At 46.4% G+C, this 19,985-nt stretch overlaps 1 protein-coding gene, 1 non-coding gene and 1 pseudogene across 2 annotated transcripts in view; 1 reads left to right on the top strand and 2 right to left on the bottom strand.

Annotated features, from left to right (window-relative positions):
• P2RX4 (purinergic receptor P2X 4) overlaps positions 1-19,985 on the bottom strand; it is a 341,582-nt gene that overhangs the window by 144,626 nt on the left and 176,971 nt on the right. The window lies entirely within an intron of this gene.
• LOC126931669 (ret finger protein-like 3) lies at positions 1,829-19,984 on the bottom strand (annotated as a pseudogene).
• Positions 9,517-9,621, top strand: LOC126931927 (small nucleolar RNA U13). The gene has a single exon (XR_007718033.1). It is a non-coding gene; the product is annotated as a small nucleolar RNA U13 (small nucleolar RNA).

The following is a 19,985-nucleotide window of genomic DNA, read 5'->3' as shown; positions in this document are numbered from 1 at the left end:
TTGGAGAACTTTTATGTCTAGCTGGGGGATTGTAAATGCACCAGTCAGCACTCTGTGTCTAGCTCAGGGATTGTAAACGTACCAATCAGCACCCTGTCAAAATGGTCCAATCAACTCTCTGTGAAATGGACCAATCAACTCTCTGTGAAATGGACCAATCAGCTTTCTGTAAAATGGACCAATCAGCTTTCTGTAAAATGGACCAATCAGCAGGATGTGGGTGGGGCCAGATAAGGGAATAAAAGCAGGCTGCCGGCGCTGCTCTGTGGCAACTTGCGTGGGTTTTCTGGTTGGAATGGCGACGGTTTTGTTCTTTGTTTGCAATGAATATTGTTGATGTTCAGTCTTTGGGTCAGTGCTACCTGTATGAGCTATAACGCTCTTAAGGAAGGTCTCCAGCGTTAGTTTTGAAAACAGACCACGAATCCAGTAGAACGAAAAAACTCCAGACTCACCATATTTAAGAACTGTGACACTTTACTGCAAGGGTCCGTGGCTTAATTCTTGAAGTCACTAAGACCAAGAACCCACCAATTCCGGATGCAACACTTGTTATCTTCTTTTGGATAATAGCCATTCTAACAGGTATGAGGTGATGTCTCATTGAGGTTTTGATTTTTGATTTGCATTTCCTTGGTGATTAGTGCGGTTTAGCACTTTTTCTTACACCTGTTGGACGTTTATATGTCTTCTGATAAACATTTGTTCAGGTGTTTCGCCCATGTTCAATCAGGTGATTTGTTTTTGACTACTGTGTTGCGTGAGTTCCGTATATATTCTGGATATTGCTGCCTCATGAGTTGTGCGGTTTGCAAATACCTTCTCCTAATCTGTAGGCTGCTTGAATGTCGTTTTCCTCTGTCGTGCAGAAGCTTTTTAGTTGGACGCAACCCCACTTGTCTGTGTATTCATTGTGCTTTTGATGCTGCATCCAGAAACATTGCCCAGACCAACATCGGGAAGCTTTTGCCTTGTGTTTTCATCTGGTAGTTTTATGATTTCAGGTCTTACATTGAAGTCTCTAAACCGTTTTAAGTTGCTTTAGAATATGCAAAGGAGGCGCTTCAAAAAGCGCTAGGTTCAGCAGATCCTTCCTGTGAGGAACTGCCTTGGGATTACAGCAGGATTGCTTGGTCTCCCCCATGCATCTCTGCAGTGACCAGGGCTGTGTCAGCGTGGCTGGCGGGGGTAGGGGGAGCATGGTACTGAGGACTCCGTATGGGAAAAGGGAAGAGGAAGAGTTAGCCAATCAGGGTCAGGTTATTATCAGGAGAGCACTTGAGACAAAACAGTCCATCCCCCTGTGGGGGATTCTCGTTAATGTAGATGAACACACATCCAAGAAAATGTCACCTACACTGATACATGGTGGTGACAACGCCTCTTCGGTTCTGGATAGGACGTAGGCATTTCTCCAGTTCTCTGTTAAAATACACGCACACACACGTTTTTACTAGGAATAAAATCTGTTGCACTCCTATCATTTAGTAAACCACATAATCCATTAGGTGATCTCCAAATGTTTAACTCGTAACTTCCATAATACATTAATTTGAACTTACAGAAATGAAAAGGAAAGCATTTGGAAATGGATCCCAGAAATAGGACATTTATATAGGAAACGTCATAAAACATAAGATTCAATGAGATGGTGACAATAACACTCGGCTCAATTTATAATCTAATCAAATTACATTAATTGTAATCATGAAATGTCGCGTATTTTTCTCCTGTGACTTCGTATAGTGCAGACAAGCAGAAACTTCGTACACCACTAAGTAATTTTCTGACCCTGTTGCTTTGCAGCGAGTGTTTTACTTGGCCTCAGGATGGCTTGAAGCATCGTGGTGGCTGGGTTCATCCCAAGGCAGATAGGACACCCTGATCACTGTTAGGTGTAACTGAAGGAGCCAAAAAAGGGCTCAGGGGCTCCTCAGCAGAGACTCTCCTGAAAGTATAGATGTGGGATCCACCCTGAGCATCAAAAAAAGGAAACATTCTGCATGCCTATAGCCAGACAACTCCCCACTTGCTGTACTGTGCGGTCTACAAAGAGAAAGTTGGGGGCACCATGCTGGCAGAGAGGCAGCTTCCAGCCCTCAAATGCACAGTCCAGAATCCACGCCGTGTGGTCAGTTGGATCTTCCCTTTTCAGTGGATGGATTCTCTGCAGACTCTCAGGTCCCATTCTGTGCCTGTTCCCATGTCCACCTCCCAGTAGTGGCGGCCACAGGTGAAGCAAGGGGAGCCCAGGACACACACACGGACCAACGGAATCTCTCAGCAAGGTCTTGCCGATTCGGTCTGATGCGCCCAGATCGGATGCTCCTGAGTCGTCAGAAATGAGGGGGAAGTTGTTGGCCGTGTGGGCATCCCATCCAAGGTCACATCGGCTGTGGAAAAAAAAAAAAAACAGGTCACCTGCTCAGCAAATGGACAGAAGCCAAGCCCATGTCTCCCATCTACTTCAAAGTCCCAAATATCTCTTGACTTTAGTTTCTTTAATTCTGCTGCTTATCCTGAACTCAAAACTTTTTATGAGGCAACTTCCCTGACTAGTTCAAATTCTCACAGGTATGCTTGGTGGAAATACCTGATACATTTTTTTTTTTTTTTTTTTTTTTGGAGACAGTTTCACTCTGTGACCCAGGCTGGAGTGCAGTGGCATGATCTCGGCTCACTGCAACCTCTGCCTCCCGGGTTCAAGCAATTACCCCACCTCAGTCTCCTGAGTAATTGGGATTACAGGCATGCGCCACAGATCTGGCTAATTTTTGCGTTTTTAGTAGAGAACGGGTTTCACCATGTCGGCCAGGATGGTCTCGAACCCCAACCTCAGGTGACCCACTGGCTTCAGCCTCACAAGGTGCTGGGATTACAGGCGTGAGCCGCCATGCCTCGCTGGTGATACCTCTTATTCACAGTGGAAATTTTTGTTTTACTGTCATGTGTTTGCTTCATTGGACTTTTCTTCATTTAGAGTGGAGGGTCTGTGAAGGTAGACATCATGACCCTCTTTCTAGCACCTTGATGCATGAACAAATGATAATTAAGACAATGCAAGTGATCAATATTAAATGAAATATTTCTCTTTCCACATTTTATTGCTCCAATTTAAATAGTCCCTAGAGCATAATTTCAGGCTTTTATTTTCCGTGTTTGTAAACTAATTATGCACAGTTCTGACGGCAGATGGGCTATCTCTGCAGCTGATGGTCTGATGACAGAGGTACCAGTCCTGGGCATTAAGAGGATCCAAGGCCAAGGGGAGGAAGGGGGTCTAGATGGAAGAATGGTTTCCATCCTACATGGGAGGTGAGGCCTTAAGCAAAACAATGGTAAATTTAAAAGCCAAGAGAAAGGTATTTGAAAGTTGTTAGCCATCAGTGACTGTAGGGAAAAGGGGCAGCAAATACAAAGGTGTATAATTTAAGGTATTGGGTATGTGGTTGACAGGTGAAGCCACCAATGTTCATGGAAGAAGAAAGGAAGGGAAGCAGTATAATCTGGCCTAGAGAAAATTGTCAGGCCGTGTGTGGGGGCTCATGCCTCTAATTCCAGCACTTTGGGAGGCCAAGGCAGACGGGTCACTTGAGGTCAGGAGTTCAAGACCAACCTGGCCAACATGGTGAAACTGTATCTCTACTAAAAATACAAAAATTAGCTGGGTGTGGTGTGGGCGCCTGTAGTCTCAGCTACTTGGGAGGCTGAGGCAGGAGAATTACTTGAATCCAGGAGGCAGAGGCTGCAGTGAGCTGAGATCATGCTTCTGCCCTCCAGCCTAGGCGGAGAGCAAGACTCCATCTCAAAAAACAAAAAAACTCCACCAGGTGCGGTGGCTCACGCCTGTAATCCCAGCACTTTTTGAGGGTGAGGCAGGTGGATCACCTGAGGTCAGGAGTTCCAGACCAGCCTAGTCAACCTGGTGAAACCCTGTGTCTACTAAAAATACAAAAATTAGCTGGGCATGGCAGTGGATGCCTGTAATTCCAGCTACTCAGGGGGCTGAGGCAGGAGAATCACTTGAACCCAGGAGGCAGAGGTTACAGTGAGCGTGAGTCATGCCACTGCACTCCTGCCTGGGTGACAGAGCAAGACTCCATCTCAAAAAAAAAAAAAAAAAAGAAAAGAAAATTGTCCAGAACATTGTGAAAAAAAATCTACAGAACATGTTATCCTTTAAGTGAAAAAAAAGTGAATATGATCACCAATGTGGATTTTATAGATTACAGTAAGACATCAGGGGATTGATTGTTTAGTGGTAAGTTAGTGAAAGAAATGAGTTGAGTGGAAATGGACAAGGAAGGAGGAAGGGGGCTCCAAACAAGATGTGGGCAGACTGAATCTGCCCTCCATATTTCAGTAGAGAGATGGTGAGGTGTTGGTAGGTGGATGAGTGGAGATCATGAGTGTCGGGGAAGATACCGTGCAGGAGCCAGCAATGTCGGGTCATCATAGGAGCCCACTACCATTTATAGGTGTAACACTGCCCAGGCTGACCGCGATCTCTTCATTTAAATGTCCCTTCCCTCCAGAGTTATGCAGTCTGATAGTATTTAGTGGAGCCAGGGCCACTGTTGAAGCCCATGGGGCACAGATGAGGAGACCAGAGTCTGCAACTCACCTCACACAGGAACAAACACCGCAGGTGCTTGATTCCAAACTCTTCCCAACCCTGGGGTGAGGTTGCTTGGTGCAATAGGTGCCAACATTCACTGCGTGTTAGAATTATCAGGGCAGTCTTAATGTCAGAGTCCTGGGAACCTCAGCTAGAAAGAAATTCAAATTCAGTTGCACTATGTTTTTGCTACTCAGCAAAGTTCCCAATGAAAGGATACCGATCCTGAGATCTCCCAGTTCAGAATTTGCGTTCTAACAAGATCCCCAGGTAATTGGAGCACAGTAAGTTTTGAGAAATTCCTTGTCTGGGCCATGACCTGGACATCGGTAATTTTTCTTGGGGATCACCAGGTGATTCTATAAATTATCAGGGCTGAGACTAACTGATGCTGGAGGAACATGTCAATTTTAGGTGCCAGACAGCAGCTAATCACCATAAGGAATGGGAAGCCAATTACACAAGTGATTTTTTTGGCCTGGTCGTGGGAAGGGGACAGGGTACGCAGATTTCCTTACCGTGGTATTTCCTCATCCTTGGATTTATCTGTAGAAATCATCTTCAGTTTGGGCTCCAGTTCCTTCGTGTGAGAAAACCACCTCTTCAGTTGCTGGTTGGACATGGTTTTGTTCTGAGATACCGTGGAACAGCAATAGCAAAATAGCTTCTGCCCATGGGGCGCCATCTGTAGTGAATTGATGCACTTGAGGCAGACGGTGCATCCACACTCCAGGGACACTGGTTTTTCTAGGTAGGCTGCGCAGACGGGACAGCTGCTTGCTGCTTGTAAGAGTCCAGCCATAGCCACTGCCAGAGGGAAAGTGAACAAGGGAATGAATTTCCATGAGTTGAAAGCCTGTTCATTGCGACAAATGACCACCTTTCCATGCCTAGAGGTATTCTGTTCCAGCTATCATCCATCAAACAAAACCATGAGTACAAATGCTCAAGCACTTGCCCGTGTCTTCAGAAATTTGAAGTTCTATTGGGAAAGAGAGTCACAAGTCATCACTATGCTCGGAGCTGAGGCAGAGGAAGGGTCCATTCTGGTAACCCAGCAGCTGTGCCAGCAGATGCACCTGAGCCCATGACACAGGAGCAGCCATGTGAAATGCACTGAGCTGGGGTCATTTCACCACCTCCTGGGGGAGCCCAAGCAAGACATTAACTTGTGAATTAGGAGCCAGGCAGAGTAGCTCACATGTATAATCCCAGCACTTTGGGAGGCTGAGGTAGGAGGATCCCTTCAGCCCAGGAGTTCGAGATCAGCTTGGACAACATAGGAAGACCCCATCTCTACAAAAACTGCAAAAATTAGTGAGCAGAGATCACACCATGTCACTTCAACCTGGGCAACAGAGTAAGACCCTGTCTCACCAAAAAAAAAAAAAAATTACATCTTTCCTGCATCCTTGGAACTGAATAACAAAGTGGCTGCCACCATTCCTAGAGTGAGGGGATCCAGGGTGATTTTTCAACACAGAGGCAGCCCTCAGACAACCTTTGTTGAATTCATGAATTACTAATTTCTTTCATTTTTCTAGGTCATAACCCCCATTTCTAAACATCTGAGAAGGAAAAACAAAACACAGAGGCGTGGACTTACCTCTTCTGCTGGAAGCTCCTCTGTCTTCCAGCTGCTTCCGCCAAGAGCTTTAGACTCAGGCACTGTGCTTTTGGCCACTGAGATCTGCCTGCCGCCTTACTCTATATAACATTCCCAAGTACCTAGAACTCTTCAGTGGGATTTCTGCCCAGCCAGTGAGGCTCCAGGCACTGTGCTCTTGTTCACTGGGATATGCTGCCTCTTTCTATTGCCTCATATAAAGGCAGGTATTTGCCCACACATCAGTCTGCTGGGTTTTCAGTGCAACCCAAACTGCAAGGTCTTGCTGGAGCCCAACTCAGGTTCAGGTGACTTGTTCTGCAAAGGGTGAAAAAGAGGATCAGAAGTTTGAACTGTGAATAAATTAGTAAGAATTTCTCTATGGAATTCTGCCAGCGACATGTCACCAGTTGTCTTTCTTGAAACACATTTTGGGAGGAGGTTGCCTCCAGGATCTGAGAGTAGCAACTGAGGAATCAGCACAATCTATTGCTGGCTCCACACAGTGGGTCAGAAAAATCCACAACTGGCCACACAACCGAGTTCATCCAAAACAGCAATCAATGGAAGGTACTGTGGAAAAGTAGTGGAGTTCATTCAGTCATCATGATTCTGGTTGGATCAGTTTCCCATTTTTAAGACAAAACCGTTCTATTTACTGTCTCTCTAGTTTTCTTTCTTAGAATATTATGAACGAGGCAGGAGAATGGCGTGAACCCGGGAGGCGGAGCTTGCAGTGAGCTGAGATCCGGCCATTGCACTCCAGCCTGGGCCGCAGAGCGAGACTCCGTCTCAAAAAAAAAAAAAAAAAAAAAAAAAAAAAAAAAAGAATATTATGAACTAAGAGTCATAAGCTGAAAAAGCAGAAGGCAGCTTTTTCAGACTGATTTATCTCACTGAGCAATATACATTGACTGCCGGTACCTGGCTTTGAGATCACCTTCATGGACCCCAATTCCCTTTCGCAGCCTTGCAAGACCTCATGTTGGTTCTGGTGGGAGCTGCTTCCCATCTGCTGAGGCCCTTCAGATGTACCCCAGTGGTGGCAGCAAGGCCTCCACCAAGGACACCACAAGCCGCCTGAACTGAAGTCTTGCAGCTCCAGCCCAACTTGAAATTTCCCAGTAACCATTCAGCCACTACCCAGTCAGTACTGGGAGTCTTTGATGGACAGCAGCATGCACCCCCACCTCTGACTGCTCTTTCCGGTGTGGAGATCTGGTAACTCAGCTCTAGCTCCAGCTTCAACCTCCACTCTAGGACCTAACTGCCAGGGCAGCCCAACACAGTCAGCTTTGGAGGTTAGTCATCTGCAAATTCTGTCTTGGACACCGCCCCCCAGCACCCAGATGGTCTTTACCATACCTCCTTTATCACCCTGGTTCCCCCACTGCCTCTGGCTCTGCATCTGCTGCCTGTGCTCCTAGCACTGGGAACAGTGTTCAGCCCCACATTGAGCAGCCCTGCTCCACATTGAGCAGCACAAGCCCAGCTTCTTGAGGCTGGCAGTTTCAGTAGCACCCATGGGCTCTGGGAGCAGAGAAGCGACCCCAGATCTGAGTTCCAACTTTGTGTCACTCAACAGCACAGCAGGAAGGAGAGGGGCCTGAGCACCACACACCCCATGGGGGAAGTTTCGACCTGAACAGGTGGGGCTCCCCTAGCTGGAGGACCCCTTGGTGACCTAGGGACCCAGTGCTGGAAACAGTTGCCTCTTTGGAGGCACTGTTGTCTCTCCTTTGAGTCACATCCCCGGAGAATCACCCAAGCAGAAACCTCTAACTTGGGGGCCCAGGGCTGCCCCTAGCTTCAAGTCCGGGCCAGGATCTGACCCTAGCAACCTTGCTTCTCTCTGGGTGTGGAGAAGAGAAACCTCAATTCTGTGGCCTCCCAGTACCCTGTCGAGGGTTCTGCTGGTCACAGAACTCCAGGGCCATCCACCAGCTCATCCTCCTCAGGATCAGGATCCACTCGCTTGGGGTCCAAGAGGGGAATGCAAGACTCAGAAGAAGCTTTCCTGGAGCCAGCATCTATCTGCCTCAGACCTTGCTGAACTGAACAAAGGAGGACAGACGCAGGAATAAAAACAAAGACAAAAAGAGTAAGTTTGGAAGAAGGATTCAGGAGGCTCTTTGCTTCTAGTGAACAAGGGCTGTGAGCTTCTAGAGCCCTTTGTGTTTATTGAGTAAAGGAGATAGGGAGAAGGGGGTGGTTGTCAATCAGCTGCTTGATTTAGTGCAGGCCTGCATGACTGCTTTCTTTGAACAGCAGGCTCCAGATGTCCCAGTAGATAACCTCAAGGAGCACGGTGCCAGGGAGTGATTGCCCTCAGCATACCTTCTGGAGGCAGATGCCAGTGTGAGTTTGCCCACATCCTGCATTCATGATAAAGAGCTTGCTGTTTAATCATATAGCCTCTAGTGGAATGCTGAGTTGGTCACGACCCTCAGGTCTTTGGCTCCCAACATCCATCATCCTCCTAGGAGGTACCTTGTGTGAGTGCCATTTAAAAAATTTTTTCCTCTGTAATCCCAGCACTTTGGGAGGCCGAGACGGGCGGATCACGAGGTCAGGAGATCGAGACCATCCTGGCTAACGTGGTGAAACCCTGTCTCTACTAAAAAATACAAAAAACTAGCCGGGCGAGGTGGCGGGCGCTTGTAGTCCCAGCTACTCGGGAGGCTGAGGCTGGAGAATGGCGTAAACCTGGGAGGTAGAGCTTGCAGTGAGCTGAGATCCAGCCACTGCACTTCAGCCTGGGTGACGGAGCGAGACTCCGTCTCAAAAAAAAAAAAAAAAAAAAAAAAAAAAATTTCCTTTTTATTTGTACAAATTTATGGGATATATGTGCACTTTTGTTACAGGCATAGATTGTGCAGTGATCAAGTAGGGGCTTCTAGGGTATCCATCACCAGAGTAATGAACGTTGAATTTATTAAGCAATTCCCCATCATCCTTTGCCTTCCACCCCCTCACCCTTCACTTCGTTATCTATCATCCCACTCTATCCATGTAAAATGGCTCAGTGAGCTCACAAAGACAGAGATAATTAACTACGTAGACTTAGTGGCATGCAGAGAAAAAGTAATGTACATAGTTGATAAAAGAATGATTTCTAGAGTTTGACAATGTTACCTACTGAGGGACACTGAATTTTTAAAATTTGATTTGTAGAATGTGATTTTTATGGCTGTCTCAAGCAATTGTTACAGCAGCACCTAGAAGTATCTGATGACTCTGAACTAGCAGAAGTGCATGGGTATGCCATTTCACATCAAGAATGGAAGTTTAGATCCTTCTGTAGTTCATAAGCATGATGACTGGATTTTTCACCAGCATGTGTGAAGTATGCTTTCCCAAAACCTTGTTACAACATCAGCGCATTACCAACTTAACAACAAAAAATAGAACGTTTTCTTCTCACATGTTGAGTTTGTGTGTTCACACTATCAACTACATATGATGGGGCAGGTCCTTTTCCCCGTAACTTGTTTTTACAAACACAATATGGTAGTGTGGAGGGAGCGATTCTGTTTTTGAAACAAAACAGGTGCTCATAAATCACACCCTTGTACATGAAAACTACACGTCTGGATGGGAGTGGTGGGTGAGGCTGTTGTTCACTTGAAAATTCCATGATGACCTGTCCCCACGGCCATGCGCTGATTAGCTTTTCCCTTCCATTTTAGCTGTCACCCTGTGAGTGGAAGAGTTCATGTTAGCAGTTGGGAATTTGAGAGACTTCTACATAGAGTCCTCTGAGATGGCAAATCTGAAATGCTGTGGACACACAGGTTCCTGTAAGAGGAGAGGAACTTTCCCCACCCCTGCAGGGCCTAGGGAGGCATGAGAAGTTTATAGAAACTGAGTCTTGGTGAGGAAGAATGTGAGCAGGAAGGTGCTTGCTCTGTGCAGGTGCAGTCACTACCCCATCTTAGGCAGGCCTGAGTTCACCTTGATCACATTGCTGTCGGAATTAAGATTCGTGAGAAAGTGAGGGTCACTATCTTCATTGAGTCATCCACTGAAGCACCTGCCCAGATGCCACATCCCCAGCTAATTCCTGTTCATGTTCATCCAGGCTTGGTCAGTGGAAGGGAAGTTTATTCCTGGCACAGCCATCATGCAGCAGTTGGTTTAAATGTCCTGAGTCGTAAGCCAGCTTGGGAGCCAAGCTGACCACTGGGAACTTGGAGTAGTCAACTTGCCAGGAAGGCTCACCATGAGGCTGCTGACAGTGCGAAGATGCTGGGGGAGGAGGGCACACCATTGAACTTGACTTTTGCAGAGGCTTGGTTTGGAAGAAACTGTCATATTTTGGGTCAGGGATGAAAACCTGGAGGAAGGAAGTTGTGTTAAGATTTGAGGTTCTCTGGAATCAACCACATCTTCCAAAATGTTATAGGTGTGAACCACGTGCACCCAGCCCAGATATGTTCCGTGAGAGGGAAAGGATCATCCTATGTAAAGAATGAAGTGAGTCTCTGTTTCACTTCCCTAAAGCCATGCAAGTTCCTTGTCTGCATTCAGCCACTACCAAGAGTCCGGTTTGTTCTTTGGAACATTTAATGAGTGGATACTAGTGCACTTAGAAGGAACTAGTCTATTTAAGACTTTACCTGAATTCAATCATGTTTAGCCTTAAAACATAACAGAGACCATATTAACTTTTGAACCTCTGAAAACCAGGCACTGAGGCATAGAGAGGTCTATACAACATGGCCAGGTACGTAGAGCTCCTCAGTGGGATTTGAACCCAGCCAGTGAGGTTCCAGGCGCTGTGCTCTTGCTCACTGGGATACGTAGTCTCTATTGCCTCATACAAAGGCAGGTATTTTCCCAGACATCAGTCTGCTGGGTTTTCAGCGCAACCCAAACTGCAAGCTCTTCCTAGAGCCCAACTCAGATTCAGGTGGTTTCCTGTGGAGTTGCTTCAACAGGGGCTCCAAAGTTTGAACTCTAACTAAATTACTAAGAATTTCTCTATGGAATTCTGGCAGCAAGATATCAATAGTTGTCTCTCCTGTAATACATTTGGAAGCAATGTTCCATCCAAGATCAGAGAGTAGTACCTGAAACATCAGCACAGTCTATTCTATTGCTGGACCAACGCAGTGGGTCAGAAAAGTCCACAACTGGCCACACAACCGAGTTCATCCAGATAAGCAATCAATGGAAAGTACTGTGGAAAGTCAGTGGAGTTCATTCAGTTATCATGATTCTGGTTGGATCAGTGTCCCATTTTTAAGAGAAAACTGTCCTATTTACTGTCTCTCTAGTTTTCTTTCTCAGAATATTATGCACTAAGAGTCGTGGAGAAGACAGCTTTTTCAGACTGACTTATCTCACTGAGCAATATACATTGACTGCCAGCCCCTGACTTTGAGGTCACCCCCATGGACACCACTTCCCCTTCCCACCCTTTCCTTGCAAGGCCTTATGTTGGCCCTCGTGTGAGCTGCTTCCTGTTACATGCATCTGTATAAGAGACCACCTGAGCAGACTTAGTGTGAGCAACAAGGTTGTTTATTCACTTGGGTGCAAGTGGGCTGAGTCTGGGTCAGCAAAGGGTGGTGAGATTATCATTGGTTCTTACAGGTTTGGGATAGGTGGTGGAGTCAGGAGCAATTTTTTTTGTGTGGACAGGGGATGGATGTACATTCTCAAAGGTGGAGAGGATGTTACAAAGTACATTCACAAGGGCGAGGAGGGTGTATTGTCTCAAGAGCAGGGAGGTATGTTACAAAGTACATTTGCAAAGATGGGAAATATCGCAAAGTACATTATCACAAGGGTGTGGGAGTGTCACGATGGCTTGACCATGGTGCAGCTAGCTCAGAAGACCTTGCATTCCTGTCTTTTTATGTTAATCATGAAGAAATAAAATGAAAAAGTCATGAAAACTTGGGGTGAAAATTTTGGGGGCCAAATGGAGGGGTGATGGGCAACATGTCTCAGGGCTGATATGAGCGGGATTAAGGGTGGCATGGGAACCTAAAGTGGGAGAGATTAGACTGAAGTAAGATTTTGGGGTAAGGGGTGATATTGTGGGGTTGTTAAAAGCAGCATTTCTCATATAGAGTGATTAGTGATAGCCTAGAGGTGGTTTTGTAGGAATTGAGAGATTAATGGGAAGACACAAGGCCTGAATAAGAGAAGGAGAAAGATAGGTATTAGAGGACTAACGATTGGAAGAAGCCAGGATACCAAGTTAGAGTGGCCAGGTGGGTCCACAATAATTAGTTGCTCAATTAGCGAGTTTTGAGCTCTGTCTTTGAGTTTTTTGATGTTAGTATGTACCAGGCCAGATTGATTTCAGTGAAAACAACACTCTTCATTAAGAAATATACAGAGTTCTCCTTTTTCAGCACTGAGTAAATCAAGGCCTCGGTGGTTCTGGAAGACAACTGTAGCTAAAGAGTCAACCTGGGCTTGGAGGACAGATACAGTTTGTGATGTATCTGTAATGCTAGCAGAGAAGTCATTAGAGAGGCTGCAGAATATTGTGACAGAGGTTGAGGTGCCTGCTATTCCAAGTACAATAGTGGAGGCAGAAAGTCCTACACCCACAAGTAAAAGGATTAGTGGGATGACTCTTTTTACCGTGTTGGTGTCATGAGGGAGACAGGCAGTTGTTCATTCCGATCTGCAAGCTGGATTTTGGGGTAAGGAAGACTAGAGTACATGTGCCTGTTCTGTTGGCAGGTAGGTGGTGGAGCCACATAAAAAGAAGAGACCTTGTGTCAGGCAGAACTGGAAATGTAAAGTGAAAAGGTGAGAGGGTGTACTGAAAGAGGAGTCCTGCACCCCAAATCCTAGAGATCCAGCAAGGGCAGCAGCCATTAGAAGTTGTAATGGGGATTGATGATGCAACTGCGTACAGGTAGAGGTTTGGTTCTCACGGTGTATGAGAAAGCGCATGGTGTCTGTAACCTTTCACAGCTCTTCATGGGGCTGGGTATAAGCAAGCAAGAGGAGGGGCCAGGAGGAGAGTCAGACGAGCTGGGGAAGGGTAGCCAAGGATGGAGATGCAGGGTAGGTGTCTTCCTAAACAATAGTGACTGCTAATGTTTTTTTAGTTTGTCAATAATGATAGTGAGAAAGCGCATGGTGTCTATGTAACCTTTCACAGCTCTTCATGGGGCTGGGTATAAGCAAGCAAGAGGAGGGGCCAGGAGGAGAGTCAGACGAGCAGGGGAAGGGTAGCCAAGGATGGAGATGCAGGGTAGGTGTCTTCCTAAACAATAGTGACTGCTAATGTTTTTTTAGTTTGTCAATAATGATAGTGAGAAAGCGTATGGTGTCTGTAACCTTTCACAGCTCTTCATGGGGCTGGGTATAAGTAACCAAGAGGAGGGGCCAGGAGGAGAGTCAGACGAGCAGGGGAAGGGTAGCCAAGGATGGAGATGCAGGGTAGGTGTCTTCCTAAACAATAGTGACTGCTAATGTTTTTTTAGTTTGTCAATAATGATAGTGAGAAAGCGTATGGTGTCTGTAACCTTTCACAGCTCTTCATGGGGCTGGGTATAAGTAACCAAGAGGAGGGGCCAGGAGGAGAGTCAGACGAGCAGGGGAAGGGTAGCCAAGGATGGAGATGCAGGGTAGGTGTCTTCCTAAACAATAGTGACTGCTAATGTTTTTTAGTTTATCAATAATGATAGAAAGCGCATGGTGTCTATGTAACCTTTCACAGCTCTTCATGGGGCTGGGTATAAGCAAGCAAAAGGAGGGCCAGGAGGAGAGTCAGACGAGCAGGGTGAGGGTAGCCAAGGATGGAATGAGATGCAGGGTAGGTGTCTTCCTAAACAATAGTGACTGCTAATGTTTTTTAGTTTGTCAATAATGATAGTGGGCTTATCAGTAATGCGAAGTTGGAATGTTTGCGTCTAAGTTGGTAATGTGTGTGGCTGAGTTCTGGAGATGAAGCGTAAAGGAACGTTTTGACGGTGGAAGGGATTCCTGTAGGCTGTTGTTGGGAGATGCATAAAGGAACAGCAACACGGATAGTTTGTGTGATTAAGGGTCCAAATATGGAGTGGGGAGTGGAATTGACATAAGCAGAAAGGTGCCGTTAAGTAGATGCGGAGAAGTGTGGCAGCTTGTTAGTGCAAAGTGTCTGTGGAGTTCTCACCAACTCTCTCTTGGAGGGGATAAAAGATCTTCGGTGGCAAGGTACACTCCAGTTCTTCTATCCTGATGAAGTCCTTTTTTTTTTTTCTACTCACTTTTATACTTGCCACCATTCTCCAGTCATTCTCTACCTCTCCCTACTTACCTCCAGCATCCTATCAATCTCACCCACTCTCTCCTTACTGCCTCCAATCCTTCTCTAGCAAAGAATTGTCTAGAAAGTAAAGAAGTTTTTCAGGCAGGTAAAGATGAGGGCTATTAAAGGATATTCGGAGACAGGGAGACAGGAGAGGTAGCCCAGTCGGCCTGTAAAGCAGGGACGGCTGTGGAAGAGCAGGAAGAAAGGGAAACGCATAGCCAACAATTCTTTGCTAGAGAAGGATTGAAGGCAGTGAGGAGAGAGTGGGTGAGATTGATAGGATGCTGGAGGTAAGTAGGGAGAGGTAGCGAGTGACTGGAGAATGGTGGCAAGTATAGAAGTGAGTAGAAAAAAAAAAAAAAAGGACTTCATCAGGATAGAAGAATTGGAGTGTACCTTGCCACTGAAGATCTTTTATCCCCTCCAAGAGAGAGTTAAGGGTGGAGGTTTGAGATAAAACCAGGAGATATCAGTTATGATGGTTTGGAGGAAAAGTGTAAACCTCCAATGTAAACAAGGGCAGGGCATTTACTAGTTGAGAATGGTGAAGAGGAGTATGACTAGACAGAAGATAGTACGGATGACAAGTTTTTGAGGCACAGTCCAAGTAGTGGGGGTGACTACATAAAGCCCTGTTGCAAAAAGTAGGGTAAGGACGAATAGACCTAATAGAATAAAGGGATGTATTAGGCTCATAAGGATTATTATTGTTGTTCAGAAATGCAAGTGAGTTTAAGGGAAGTGTAGGGGAGGGTACTTGCAACTTCCAGGAGGAAGACGAGAGATCAGACTGGCTGTCTGACAGACACAAGTTTATTCTGGAATGGTGAACCCAATGGGGAGGATCCTGCAGGTGGATGGCAGTTGGGGTACTATAGATGACTAAGTAGGGTCTGGTCCATCGAGGTTGTAGAGTTTGAGGGGTCAAGACTCTTAACAAGAACTGATAGTCTAGCTAGAGTGTCTTCATGTGGCTGGGAATCTGGAGTAGGCAAGAGAAGATTAGCAGCCTGGCGAATTTCCTGTCTAGCGTGCTGGAGGACTGGAGGATAGTTGCTTAGAGGGCTGGTGTCTGGCACGAGGTTGGGGCCCGACAAGAAGGTATGTCCATATAAAAGTTCAAATCGACTATACCCTGTAGCTTCTCGAGGACAGGCTCTAATTCCAAGGAGGGCAGATGGTAAAGATACTATCCAGTCTTTTTTAAGTTGGAGGCTGAGCTTGGCGATTTGTGTTTTTAAAAGACCATTAGTTCTTTCTACCTTTCTCAGAGACTAAGGACGGTAGGGGGCATGAAGTTTCCACTGGATGCCGAGGGCCTGGGAGACTGCTTGAGTGACCTAATGAAGGCTGGTCCATTATCGAACTGTGTAGAGGTGGGAAGGCTAAACCGAGGAATTATATCTAACAGAAGGGAAGAATGAGAAGGCGGTGGCCTCCTCAGACCCTCTGGGAGAGACCTCTACCCATCCAGTGAATGTACCCAGACCAAAAGGTATCTTAGTTTTTTGATGTGGGGCATATGAGTAAAGTCACTCTGCCAGTCTTGGGTGGGGGCAAATCCTCAAGCTTGACGTGTAGGAAAGGGAGGGTGCCTGAGATATCCCTGAGGGGTGGTAGAGTAGCAGATGGAGCACTGAGAAGTAATTTCCTTGAGGATGGATTTCCATGATGGAAAAGAAATGAGAGATTCTAAGAGATGGGCCATTGGCTTGTAATCCACATGAAAGAGGTTATGAAAGGACCTTAAGATAGAATGAGCCTGTGAGGCAGGAAGGAGGAATTTTCCTTGATCCAAGAACCATTTGCCTTGAGTAGGAAGGGATTGATAGGTAATAGTTTCAGTGGGAGAATAGGTGGGAGTGGTAGACACGAAGGAAAAAAACTGACTGTGAGGGACAGATGTGGGAATACTAGCTGCTGCTTTTGCTGCATTATCAGCATAAGTGTTGCTTTGAGCAATGGGATCTGGTGACCTCTGATGCCCCTTGCAGTGAATGACTCTGGCTTCCTTGGGCAATAGAGCAGCCTTAAGGAGGATTTTTATTAAAGAAGTGTTGATGATGGGGAGGACCCTTGTGTAGCGAGAAAACCTCTTTCTGCTCATATAACAGCATGGTGATGTAGGATGTGGAAGACATACTTGGAATTAGTGTAGATATTGACACGTAGTCCCTTTGCAAGTGTGAGAGCCCAGGTTAAAGCAATTAGTTCAGCTTGTTGAGAGTCATGAAAGGTGGTGGAAGAGGGCAGGGAAGTAGCTTCAATGACAAGATGTGGAAGACACTACAGCATAGCCTACCCTTGCTGGTGGCTGACGACTGGGCCTTGAAGAACTACCATCAATAAACCAAGTGTGGTCTGGATTAGGTGCCGAGACCAGCTTGGTTGTGGAGACCCTAACCCAGAGGCACTAGAGGAATTAAGACAAAGACACATAAATAGAATGCAGAGTGGGAATCAGGAGGGCTGATAGCCTTCAGAGCTGAGAGCCATGAACAGAATTTGACCCACATATTTGTTGACAGCAAGCCAGTGATAAGGATTATTTCTGTAGATTATAGGTTAGCTAAAAGCATTCCTTATGGGAAACAAAGGGACATGCTCTGGTTTGTTATCTGCAGCAGGAGCATGTTCTTAAGGCACACACTGCTCATGCTATTGTCCGTGGTTTAGTAACGCCTTAAGCGGTTTTCCAACCTGGGTGTGCCAGGTGTTCCTTGCCCTCATTCCGGTAAACCAACAGCCTCCAGCGTGGGCGTCATGGCCATCACGAGCATGTCACAGTGATGCAGAGATTTTGTTTATGGCCAGTTTCTCATGGCCTGTTTATGGCCAGATTTGGGGGGCTTGTTCCCAGCGATTAGGAACAGGAAAGAGGGAAATATGGGGAAATGGGGAGGATGCCATATAGATTAGAGAGATACAGTTATGAGGTTCAGGTTTGGTGCTAGGTGTAAGGTGAGAGACCAGGTTGAAGTCTGTGCCAGGAGCAATGGTAATTGTGAGAGTTTCAACCAATAGTGAGTATAGTTGGAGGAGTCAGTGGGGGCAGAAAATATATGTGCCAAGTGTAAGGAGGCAAATAGATTTTGAAAGTTATGAGAGCTGTAGAGGGTAAGTGGGGCATGGTTTGTGATCTCGAGGGCCTCTAGAAGTATCGAAGTGGTGGCTGCCACCACACGTAGACATGAGGGCCAGCCTAGAACTGTGAGGTTAAGTTGTTTGGGTAGGAAGGCTACAGGTTGTGGGTCTGGTTCCTGTGTAAGAACTCTTGACTGCATAACCTTGTATTTCAGCCTATGTAAGAAGACAGATTGGGACAAGTTAGGCAGTGCTAATGTGGGAGCTGTTTCTAGGGCTGTCTTTAAGGAACAAAAAGAAGAAAGGACTTAAGGTCTATGGGATCAGTCAGGTTTCCCTTTGTGAGTTTATATAGTGGTTTAGTTAGGACCGCAAAACCTGCTATCCAAAGGTGAAAGTATCCAACCACACCAAGGAAGGAAAGGAGTTGTTGCTTTGTAGAAGGGGTTGGGATTTCAGAGATTAGCTGGACACGATTTAGCAGGGAGAGCATGTGTGTTTTGCTGAAGGACTATGCCGAGACAGGTAACGGATGGGGAAGAAATTTGGGCTTTAGAGGGGAATACGTGATACCCCTTTGAGAATAGATGTTGAAGGAGCAGGAGGGTGTCCTGTTGGGAAGATTCATAAGAGGGGTGGCAGAGGACAAGGTCGTCCATATATTGAATAAAGTGAGAAACGGATGGAAAGAAAGTAGATCATGAGAAAGCTTGACTAAAGTAACGGGGGCTGTCTCTGAAGCCTTGCGGCAGTATAGTCCAGGTGAGTTGCTGAGATTGGTGGGTGTCAGGGTCAGTCCATGTGAAAGTCCCTTGATGAGGGGTGCAAAGGAATAGTGAAGAAAGCATCTTTGAGGTCGAGGACAGAATAATGAGTTGTGGAGGGGGAGGTATTGAGGATAGGAGAGTATATGGTTTGGCACCACAGGATGGATAGGTAAGACAATTTGGTTAATAAGGCAAAGATCCTGAACCAACCTGTAAGATTTGTCTGGTTCTGGACAGGTAGGGTAGGGGAGTTGTGAGGAGAATTTGTAGGCTTTAAAAGGCCATATTGTAACAGGTGAGTGATAACAAGCTTTAGTCCTCTTAAAGCCTGTTATGGGATGGGGTACTGATGCTGAGCAGGGTAAGGGTGATGAGGTTTTAATGGGATGGTAAGGGGGTGCCTGATTGGTTGCCAAGGAGGGAGTAGGGGTATCCCACACTTGTGGATTAAGGTAGGGAGACATGAGAGGAGGATTCAAAGGAGGCCTTGAATCGGGCAAAAAGTCAGCAATGAGATGTGGCTGTAGTCCAGGAATAGTCAAGGAGGCAGAAAATTTAGTTGAAATGTCTTGGCCTGATAAGGGAATTGGGCAGTTGGGGATAAGTAATAAAGAGTGAATAAAAGAATGTTGTCCAAGTTGGCACCAGAGTTGGGAAGTTTTAAGAGGTTTAGAAGCCTTGCCGTCAATACCCACAACAGTTACGGGGCAAGGGAAATAGGCCCTTGAAAAGAAGGTAACGTGGAGTGGGTAGCCCCCGAATTGATTAAACAGGGGAAGGATTTACCCTCCACTGTGAGAGTTACCCAGAGCTCAGCATCCATGATGGTCCAGGGGGCTTTCGAGGCGATTGAGCAGCATCAGTCTTCAGCCACTAAGCCAACGAGATCTGGGAAGTAGTCAGCCAAAGAACATTGGATGTGAGCTCCAGGAGCTTTAGGAGTGGCGACGATGTGAGTTGGACAGTCTGACCTCCAGTGGGGGCCCGCACAAACAAGGCATGGCCTAGGAGGAATCCTGGGCTGCGGGCATTCTGAGGCCCAGTGGCCAGGCTTTTGACATTTGAAGCAAGGTCCAGGAGGAGGTTTTGAAGGAGCACCTGGGAGCTGTGGCTTGGATGTTCTGTTTTCTATGCTGGAGATGTGGTTGTGGGTTGTCTTACAGTGGAGGCAAGTAGCTGTAACTCAGAGATACATTGCCACTTGGCAGCAGCTTTTCTGTTACTGAACACCTTGAAGGTGAGGTTGATTAAATCCTGTTGTGGGGTTTGAGGGCCAGAATCCAACTTTTGGAGTTTTTTTCTAATGTAAGGAGAGGATTGGGTGATAAAATGAATATTAAGGATAAGGTGGCCTTCTGGTCTCTCTAGGTCTAGGACTGTAAAGCGTCTAAGGGTAGCTGCTAAGTGGGCCATGAAGTGGGCTAGGTTTTTATCTTTACCTTGGGTTGTTTCTTTTAGCTTGTCATAATTAACAACTTTGTATGCTGCGTTTTTGAGCCCCTCGACTAGACAGGAGACCATGTAATCTCGCCTAGCTATACCTGGGGAGTCCATCTGGTATTGCCAATGGGGATCCTCTTGGGGAACTGCCCTGGTGTCCTCTTGGAGGCCTGGCTCATGAAGCTGGCGGCTGTCTGCATA

Source organism: Macaca thibetana, chromosome 11, assembly GCF_024542745.1.
Source record: "Macaca thibetana thibetana isolate TM-01 chromosome 11, ASM2454274v1, whole genome shotgun sequence".
In the NCBI taxonomy this organism is placed as follows: domain Eukaryota; kingdom Metazoa; phylum Chordata; class Mammalia; order Primates; family Cercopithecidae; genus Macaca; species Macaca thibetana.
This window is presented reverse-complemented; position numbering and strand designations above follow the sequence as displayed.